The 10,952-nt window shown below is 42.7% G+C and overlaps 1 long non-coding RNA gene across 1 annotated transcript; it reads left to right on the forward strand.

The window, feature by feature from the left end:
- Positions 1 to 266: 266 nt before the first annotated feature.
- On the forward strand, positions 267 to 5,433 carry LOC137478976 (uncharacterized). Its single transcript, XR_011001917.1, has 3 exons — positions 267 to 507; positions 1,987 to 2,065; positions 5,056 to 5,433. It is a non-coding gene; the product is annotated as an uncharacterized lncRNA (long non-coding RNA).
- Positions 5,434 to 10,952: the final 5,519 nt, after the last annotated feature.

Below are 10,952 nucleotides of genomic sequence, written 5' to 3' on the forward strand. Positions count from 1 at the left end.
AACTGCCCTGATGTAGCATAGACCTCAGCATGTCGTTGGACCCTTTTGCAAAGAGGTTGGCTTCCTTAAAGGAACCGAAACTGGGACATGGAGGATTCTCCTGCCTATTTCCCTAATAAAGCATAGCTGATATATTTACTTTAAGATCTGGATCCCTCTCATAAGGTCATTTAAGCCCCCTGACAAGATGGTTCACAGAAGGTCCAGAAAGAATGAACTCCCAGAGGAGCTCTCCCAGAGTATAGCTTCATACAGGTGTTTTTCTTTCCTTGCTGAACACCTGCTCATAAACACCACACAGCTCCCACAGCCACACTGCAGCTTGAAACACGAGAAATTCTGGGGAGTAACAAATGATGGAGTTGTATTGCATTACCTATACCTGCCATTCCAGTCCCACACCCTACTCTTTGGCTCCCTCTGCACTGCAGGAGACAGGGTTGAACACTCACTCCCTCTCTGGTCCAGCAGCAGTGTGGAAGAAGGGCTGAGAATGGATCTCAACAAGTTATGGATTCAACTTCTTCTGTCCATTGAATTGCTGGTGACATACTGTCCTGTTCATAGAGGGTCTGGGGATCTTTGGAGAGATGTGTGTGAGGGAGGTAATTGTGCTGGTTGGTGCTTGTGTTCCCTGACAGCAGAAAAAAAGCAGATTATTTCCTTCCCAACAACTAGCATTAGGAAGAAGCTCCTTGGCATGCACAAAGAGAGACCCCTGACTCTCTTAGGTTTGCTCCTAGTGAACTTAAAAAGGGAGAAAATAATGAGAGATTACAGCATTGTGCTTTTACATTCAGTCTTCAGTACTTCCTCTCCCAGTGCCTCTATGTGTCAGATCCACTCAGTCCTGCCCAATAAATGTGTTAATAGTGCCTGTCCAAGACAGTCAGTGCTAGATATGTTCCCAATTTAGTCCAAGATTTAGATTACCAGGACATTTAATTTCCTTCTGTAAATGATAGTTAGCTCTTTTGGTCATTTTTAGTTCTTCAAGTGAAAGAAATAATGAGCCTAGGAGTAGGTTCTATGTCTAGTCCTGGAGGCTTGACTCCAGCAGAGCTCCTGCTGTCCTCGATGGCTGGAGGCTTGCTGTGCATGTTAGACCTTCAGAATCTGGATCAGTACACTCAAGAATGTGCAAAACTGGTACAATGTGGAAATTGATCGCAAGAGCTGGATGAGAGGTATTTTCATCATTAAGGAACTGCCCTATTTTAATGCTTGTTGTAGGCACTATTTTTACATCTCAGCATCTGGATAAGATATGTCTGAAAAATATTATTTTCAATCACTGTGAAATACCTCCTTAAAATTCCTTATGTTGGTGATGTGCACCCTCCAGGCACCTTTGAAAATGCTGGGGAGAAATTTGCCTCCATTGAAGTAGTGAGAGTTTTACTACTAAGCTCAGTAGCACTGCATCCTGCAGCTGTGTACTGACTTCACTCATTCTGAGTTCTCTGGTTGGCTGGGTTATTTAAAAGGTGTGGGAGGAAAAAGACTGTCTATAACCAATTTTTCCACCAACAAGATCACTACTGACTTATTCTCCATTTAAGCCATGCAAAGGTGTCACAACTCCATAAAAGGCTTGTGTTCATACATTATTCCTAACAGCCTTCATATTATATATTACATAGTATATTATATACAGCAGAGTAAGTTTTTAATTTGCCTTTTCTATGTTATTCTAATTATTTAATTTCATTAAGGGGAAATGATAAATAAAAAACAGATTTTTTCATAGGAAGGTGTCTGTAATAGACTACCCCAACAGTCAAAATCACCACACCTTGTAATGGTAGTACTACTGTGTCTAGGTTATCTGCACTCTATATGTGGTTTATATTTTCTTCTGGCTTCACTGAACATTTCTACAAGATTCATTTTAATACACTGAGAAATGGTTGTTCTGTAAATGTTTATCATTAATGTGCCAAATGCACTAACTATAAAATGATTAAACTAAACAATATTTTGTAGGATGACAAGCCCTGAAATGCTGCCAAATAAGAGACCTAGTGACTGTAAGTCTTTTTGACTCTGTCACACAAAATAATTGGTAAGTGCTATGCCTTCATGCTTGTAGAGCAAATAATATGAGGGGGAAAAAACCAACAGGTACAGGGTCAGTAATAGCAACCTCACAGAAATACTGTAACACTGCTGGCATTAATAATTAAATGTACAAGAAATCTCAATAAATATTAAGTTATATGCTAAAGAAATCTATTCCAATGTCTTTTTGCATGTGTATGAAGACAAACTGATTTGTATCAGAGAAATGGGGAATCTCTTTTAGTCAATCATTTTTTCTAGTCAGAGCTGTAGAATTATAAAGCACAAATCTGCTTAAGTTGGTCTTTTTTACATTTATAAAGGGCCACACTTGATTTAGCAATACTATTTTTATGTGTAATGACATGGAATCATTTATTATACATTCTGCTAATCTTCAGACTTACATTTTGACAGGATTAGGAATTTATACAATATGTAGACTTTAGGATGCACATTAAGGCCAAGGCACATCAATATATTTGGTTTTTTGCAAGCTGAGACTGAGTATGTGAAAAAATCATCTTGTGTTTCCTGCTCTCTGAACAACAAACCACAGTAATCCTTCTGATGGTAATCATACTATTTTCTGTTTAAGATTACATTTTGTTTGTACATTTATAGTGCCACTTAAAACAAAATCCAGCAGGGTTTTTTTTTAGGTATCTTTTAAGAGAATTGAATATTTTAAGAAAATGACAAAGAAACTGAGTTTTCTAAAAGGTACATACTTCCCAGTATGTATTTTATAAATATTTATAAGAAAGATGATCAGAAATGTATAAATAATTGTGTTAACACTTTAGGAATTGTTACTGTGTTCTGCAGCTCAGTAATAAATAGATTTCCATACTGAAGGGATTAAAGGACCTGGATTTGGTGAATGCAGAAACTGATTGTTCTTTTCTTTTTCGTACACAGCAAGCTGCATCACTGTTTTTGATACACAGGCTGCTTAAATATTATATTCCCATCTACAGGAGGTATATAATGATAATTGGCAAAATTATTTACTTAAAAAATTAATGCAGAAATTTACAACAGATTATTTTCAGTCCTAGAGGAACTTATTATTCATTTGCATGAGAATGGCAATTCAGTGTGGCAACAGAAAGCTTCAACTGCATCCCTGCACTTTATTGCCTTAGGTTTGCAAACTGCTTTAACAGCCATCAGCCAAGAAATGTACATGTCATCTGCAAATCACAAATCACAGATCTTGACTCGAGTGATTGCACAGGGAGAAGTGCTGAAGGGTTCATAGTGGCCAGAACAAGACTTAAAAGTGATGTGAAATAGGGAGCAAAAAGGGCTGCAATTGCCTTGGAGCCTAAAATAGACTGAGCTTCAATGCCATGGAAAAAATCACCAGCTTCTCCATCATTTCTTTAAAGGTCAGAATTTTTGTAGGTGGATTGGGAGCGCAGTGGATTGCAGATGCGTTTAACAGCAGGGTATTTTCCGCTGCCATGACCAGTTAAGGAAGATTTTCAAAAACACATCTGCTGGTAAACAGTTTGGCCCTACTCTGGGTCAGCTGCCTTATCTGTGCTCATTGCTGCATGAATTCTTACCTGGATGAAGTCCCAAACCTCACATCAGTCAAAGTTAGGCTTTCAGTACAGTCCATTACATTTTTTAGAGAGGTAACTCCGTGGCTTTCGGTTGGTTTTATGATGCAGGTCTGATTCTTCACAAATGTATGAAGCACACCAGCAGGACAGACAAAGCCTGCTCCTTCCCACTTCCTGTTTGCATCTCACTCGTCAGCAGGCAGAGCACATCATGAAAGAATAAATGAAGGGAAAACAGATGACTTAAAGAGTAACAAGGACAAAGAGAGAGAATTTCTCTGTGCTGCAAAATGAGGCTGAATTCCAATATAATTTTGCTTCATTTCAGACAACTAATATTATTCAGAAATTGATTTAAGAGGAATTCAAACACAAATTGCCTTCAAACTGATGTGGAAGGCAGTAAATCTATTTTCCTTTTCAATCTCTCCCACTCTGCAGGTGACTAAATGCCTTCGGTTTAAGATTTCTCTTTCTCCAGTCTGTTGTAACAGAATCTGAAATTCTGTTTGTAACTGGAGAGGTTAAAAAATGATCCTCTTTATTAAATGGATGAACCAAAATGCAATTAAATAAACAAAGCTCTTTGCAGGTTCTGTTTTATGCTGGAGAGTGTCTACACTTTCACATATTTGTATGATACTTAAATATCTCTAAGTAATTTAACTTTTCTAAATGTTTATTAGTCCATGGTGAGTGCACTGGATCCTCTTCTGGGATCAAGATATGAATTTATAAGAAGTGTAAAGTATTTAGATAGTTTCAAACATATTTCAGAGCACTTGTAACATCTGGGGAATGATTTCTACTTGGCTATTCTACTGTTAACTTCAGAGAGAAATGTAGGCAGTTTAACCAGCTGAGATTCTGTGTACCAGTGATAGCTGAGCCTGTTGCCTAATGGTTATTACGAAGAGGGTGTTGTTTCCTTGGAGTGCCTTCCCTCCCAGCTCGACCTCTGCCAGCCAAATAATACTAGACAGAAATGAGCTTCTACATTTCTGTAAAATAAAATCTCCACCAAAAGTACATGCCATGGGAAGAATTGAAAATTCTTCCTGACATACTTTCCTGTGAACTGAGACATTGGAAGAGCCTCAGAAAGCAAAATTAACTAGGCAGTGAAAACATAACAGCACTCTTAATGAAATCCTCTGCCTTGGTCATGAAAAGACATTTTGCTGGGGCAGTCTACATCGATGCAATCACTACATCTAACTCAAGAGGCTTGCAGTTATGTCTTCCAAAATAGCTCTCATAGTGCACCTGAAAGATTTGTCTGCACATTTATTATTCGAAGGTTATGCTGTTCACACCTTGGACTTGAATTTTCAGTTTAAAAAGAACAATGCCATATTTTTGTTCAGTTTTTATCTCACCTTGTGTTCACCTCCAGTGGCAACGGCTTTTTCTACTACAGCCCATCACGAGGTGGCTTGTAACACCAATCACAGTCAATGGGTGTCTCAGAGGACCAAGCATTAGTTTTTAACATAACCAGGAAGCACTGGAGAAACAGTAGAGGAAAGGGAGAATGTGAAGAAACCAGAGCCCACAGCCACTGGTAGTTCAGCATTTAATAGGAAACTGTATTGCAACTGACTGAAGCCCTTGTCCCTGTGGCATAGCCCAGTTCTGCAGCTAAACGAGACTTTCCAAGTTCCCTGCCAGTTTTAAGTGTCCTGCATTTTTTAACAGATGCTGCTGCCACACTGAGGAAGAGCTGTGATTGTACATTATTATGTTCCCTCCTTTGTTTTCACTTACTCAGCCTAAAGAGGTTTTATTCCTCTTTTTTAAACTCCTCTGACTTTCTGTCTTCTTAACAGAACAATACAAAATTTTGTTGCTTCTGCTTTAGTGCTAAAGCTGTTTGTGAGGATCATAAACCCATAAGCCAAGGATGACTTTGTCACCTCACTCTTACTAAGGCAAATCTGCTTTGCTTTATCTGGGCATACTCAACAGCTCTTCTCCACTGAGCTGTCATGAGTCCTGAGGGCAGCAGATAGGATGTTTCATGAGGAGGGAAAAGAGCTAACCTCCTCCTTGTAGAGGCAGTTATCCCCGCATGCTGTGGTTGTGATAGGGGCCTCTGCTGCACAGAAAGTTCTCTGCACCTGTACAGGGAAGCAGAAAGAGAACAGAGAACTGCACGAGCTGAAAACACTGAAAAAGAGGATCAAAAATGTCACAGAGATGGTGTAAGAAATATAGGTAGGGATGACTGCATCCCAAAAAAAATTAATTGGACTGATAAGCCCTCAGGGACATGGGAAGATGGGAACACTATGGTTTCAACTAAGAGCCAGTGACTGACCATAGCCTGGTCACTGTGAAGGCTTCCTGAAACTTTCGGAGTTCATAGTATTTTCACATGTATTTTCCAATTCAATCAAATGGCTTTTTGAGGAGGGAATAATACAATGTGAAATTAGTCCCACTGCAAATCAGATTTGATTTCTGAACCTTTGCTTTTCTTCTCTCTTTCTTTCTCAATGCCTCCTGGCCCAGTCAGACAATTTCTCCTCAACATTTGCTAACAAGGGAAGGCAGTTAATTTCATTATTTCTTGTTCCTGGTTTAAACTAGATGGTTGAAAGTAATAACATTATCAATACCATAAGCAGATGGTGACTCCTCTGTACTTGAAGAAGGACAGAAGTGAGAGGGCAACCCATAAGAAAGTCTGTCATTACTGGGAAAAACAGGTGGATGAAATGTCTACATTTGCTGCTCTTTACTTCTTTCCCTTTCAACAATTATCTAAGGCAGCTACTGAGACCCAACTACTAAGGATCCATGCAAATATCTACTGTGCTTGTCTGATCAATGATTCAATAGGCAAAGAGGGGTCTTTTTTCCATGCTCATCTTTGATTTCTGCACAGAACTATGCTAAGCTTGTGTTTCTCAGATGAAAGCAAGTGGTACAGTTTATGCTAAAATGACAAAACAATTTGAAAGCGGATGTGTATAACGGAGAGAAGAACTTAAGCTCATGGTTGACATTATTACGTTTATTTCTCAGTGAGACCTGTCTTTTCATGACACTAATCAAAAAACTGGGTCACCTCACAATGGTAATTTCCTAGGAATCTTGAAATTCATGAGTCAATTTGATCCCTTTTTAGCTGAACATTCACTAAGCACAGTGAGGCTGGTGGAGCTCAGCTAGCTCATCAGACTTGTCATCGACTATATGTGAAGAGTTTATATCCTTAATGGGATCAAAGGTTTTATCAGTGATCCTTCGTAAATGTAAACAGATGAAATATTTTTCTATCAGCATTGATTCCACACCTGACATTTCTTCTGTTGATCAGTTAATGGTTATTGTCCGTTAAAAATCAGAGACAAGGAAGGTTTATTACTTTCTTAACAGCCAAGAACTATGCCAAAGAACACCCCCTACCCTCCCCCTGTTTGAATCTATCTTGCTGCAACTGAATATTAATAACATCATTTGCCATTGCCAAGGACAGATTTAATGTGATGCTAGTCTGGACATCATGAAGAACTTTTCAAAATATTGCACGGTGTTTTAAAATGCAGATGTCTCTTTAAAGTCAAATAGAAGTCAGTCAGCTAAAATCCTAGAGATCCTTCAGAAATTTAGAAGTAGAAAGGTCTCCAGACAAGGATTTGTGAAATTGAAGCATTGGCAGGGAGTGCCATGCACTTAGCCATTTTTATCATCACAAAATTATACTCTTCTTCAGTGTCTTTTAGTGTTAATGCTGAATATTCCTCTGAAGATCTATGGAACTGAGAATATTCCTGGGACTAAAATGCAATTCTGAAACATGCTACAGCTATCAATGAATTAAGGCTCATCAGATTTTTCAGCTGTGCAATATTACCCTTGTTTAGCAGAAGGAGGAACAAAGTGATGAAAGTGACTTGTCTATAGTATTACAAAATTACAGCAATGCAGAAAAACAATCCCATTTCAGTGAATTATTTTTAGGGGACAGGGTGAAGCTTGCAAAAAGAACCAGTTCTAGAAAGAAATCATACTGTAATTGGATACAGTTAAATTGCAATAACAAGGAAAAAATAATGTTTCAAACCCTATAAAAACAAAGGAAATATATCTTGTTTAAAGTCAGACTGAATTTTTCATTCAACCTCTAGTGAAGTGTTTTCTTAGGAAATTTTGATTCATCCAAAAAAAAATACATCTCTCTGAAGTGCATAAATTACCTGCTGCAAGAGTGATCAAACCTGGAAACACGGCAAACAATTGCCGTGTTTAAAAAGAAGACAGGACATTTCAACCCAGATAGAATCAAACCAGTTTCTCCGGGCAGAGCATGAGTAACTCAGTCAGGTTCACGCGAGTCAGTCAGAGCCACAAATGTAGAAGTGAGCCTCTGGGCTTAATATGCAATATGGAGTTGATCCCTTGTCCCTAAATCAGCATCAGCATTGACAGCTGGATTACCAGGAGTACATCTGCACAGCACAGTGCCGGCTCAGAGACACTGCAAGAGCACTGACCTAGGGCTGGGACTGTACCGGGTAAATCCCACAGCTCACCGGGACAGCCTCATTGGGCTGGGCAGAGCAAGAGCCATCCAGAGACCTGGACCTACAGTGAGAGCCATCCAGAGACCTGCACCTGCAGTGAGAGCCATCCAGAGACACTGCACCTGCAGGGAGAGCCATCCAGAGACCTGGACCTGCAGAGAGAGCCATCCAGAGACCTGGACCTGCAGTGAGAGCCATCCAGAGACACTGCACCTGCAGTGAGAGCCATCCAGAGACACTGCACCTGCAGAGAGAGCCATCCAGAGACACTGCACCTGGAGGGAGAGCCATCCAGAGACACTGCACCTGCAGTGAGAGCCATCCAGAGACCTGGACCTGCAGGGAGAGCCATCCAGAGACCTGCACCTGCAGTGAGAGCCATCCAGAGACCTGGACCTGCAGAGAGAGCCATCCAGAGACACTGCACCTGCAGTGAGAGCCATCCAGAGACACTGCACCTGCAGTGAGAGCCATCCAGAGACACTGCACCTGCAGTGAGAGCCATCCAGAGACCTGGATCTGCAGGGAGAGCCATCCAGAGACCTGCACCTGCAGTGAGAGCCATCCAGAGACCTGGACCTGCAGTGAAAGCCAGCCAGAGACACTGCACCTGCAGTGAGAGCCATCCAGAGACCTGGACCTGCAGTGAGAGCCATCCAGAGACACTGCACCTGCAGTGAGAGCCATCCAGAGACTTGGACCTGCAGTGAGAGCCAGCCAGAGACACTGCACCTGCAGGGAGAGCCATCCAGAGACACTGCACCTGCAGTGAGAGCCAGCCAGAGACACTGCACCTGCAGTGAGAGCCAGCCAGAGACACTGCACCTGCAGTGAGAGCCATCCAGAGACCTGGACCTGCAGTGAGAGCCATCCAGAGACACTGCACCTGCAGTGAGAGCCATCCAGAGACCTGCACCTGCAGTGAGAGCCAGCCAGAGACACTGCACCTGCAGGGAGAGCCAGCCAGAGACACTGCACCTGCAGAGAGAGCCATCCAGAGACCTGGACCTGCAGTGAGAGCCATCCAGGGACCTGGACCTGCAGTGAGAGCCATCCAGAGACACTGCACCTGCAGGGAGAGCCATCCAGAGACCTGGACCTGCAGTGAGAGCCATCCAGAGACCTGGACCTGCAGTGAAAGCCAGCCAGAGACACTGCACCTGCAGTGAGAGCCATCCAGAGACCTGGACCTGCAGTGAGAGCCAGCCAGAGACACTGCACCTGCAGGGAGAGCCATCCAGAGACCTGGACCTGCAGAGAGAGCCATCCAGAGACTTGGACCTGCAGGGAGAGCCATCCAGAGACACTGCACCTGCAGTGAGAGCCATCCAGAGACACTGCACCTGCAGTGAGAGCCATCCAGAGACACTGCACCTGCAGAGAGAGCCATCCAGAGACACTGCACCTGCAGAGAGAGCCATCCAGAGACTTGGACCTGCAGGGAGAGCCATCCAGAGACCTGGACCTGCAGTGAGAGCCATCCAGAGACCTGGACCTGCAGGGAGAGCCATCCAGAGACACTGCACCTGCAGTGAGAGCCAGCCAGAGACACTGCACCTGCAGGGAGAGCCATCCAGAGACCTGGACCTGCAGTGAGAGCCATCCAGAGACCTGGACCTGCAGGGAGAGCCATCCAGAGACACTGCACCTGCAGGGAGAGCCATCCAGAGACCTGGACCTGCAGTGAGAGCCATCCAGAGACACTGCACCTGCAGTGAGAGCCATCCAGAGACCTGGACCTGCAGAGAGAGCCATCCAGGGACCTGGACCTGCAGTGAGAGCCATCCAGAGACACTGCACCTGCAGTGAGAGCCATCCAGAGACCTGGACCTGCAGAGAGAGCCATCCAGAGACCTGGACCTGCAGAGAGAGCCATCCAGGGACCTGGACCTGCAGGGAGAGCCATCCAGAGACCTGGACCTGCAGGGAGAGCCATCCAGAGACACTGTGCCTGCAGTGAGAACCATCCAGAGACACTGCACCTTCAGTGAGAGCTATTCAGAGCTAGCTGGTGGCTCTCTGCACAGGAGGATGTTTGGATGTGTGGACCTTTCCTGAAGAAATTACCAGCAATCATTTGGATTGTATTCTATAATTTGTGAGTCCTGTCATGGCTGGGCTGATGTACAGAAGAGAAAAATAAAATGTAAATCAAAATGAGGCTGAGATCAACATATTATTAGAGATCAAACTATCATTGTTAAATTTGAATTCAGAGGAAGTTAACATTCATCTGACAGAGCCAATGTTAAGAAAGCAGCTCTCCTCGAAATCTCCAGTAAAGATCCTCTGCTGACAGCCTGACTGTACAAACACGTACTGCATGGACTGATGACTAATACCTCTGACACAGGGAGAATTTCCCCATTTGACGAATAAACATGGACCATTGAAGGAATAGGTCTCAGCACTGGAAGCCCCTCAGAGCAGACTCTGCCTTCTTCCTCAGGCACAGTGCATCCGGATGGGTTTATGCATTGATATGAGGAAACAAGGAGAAAGGTTTTGTGCTTCACCTTACCAGGTTGCTAACTGAACATATGCATCAACATTGCATCATTAACAAGTGTCCTCCTGCTTCAATGCTTTGGAACTAAAAGCCATAACTCAAAAAGCCTAAATGAGCAATGTTTTCCTCACTTCTGCCTTGCAGATAACAATATAAAATAATATAAATAAATAATAATATAATTATAAAACTGCCTTGCAGTGCTCATGCCGCACAACTCCAGCATGTGACCTGTTTCACTGAAATTATTACGTCCTTGATTACAAGATGGGAAAT

This window comes from Anomalospiza imberbis, chromosome 9, assembly GCF_031753505.1.
Source record: "Anomalospiza imberbis isolate Cuckoo-Finch-1a 21T00152 chromosome 9, ASM3175350v1, whole genome shotgun sequence".
Lineage (NCBI taxonomy): Eukaryota > Metazoa > Chordata > Aves > Passeriformes > Viduidae > Anomalospiza > Anomalospiza imberbis.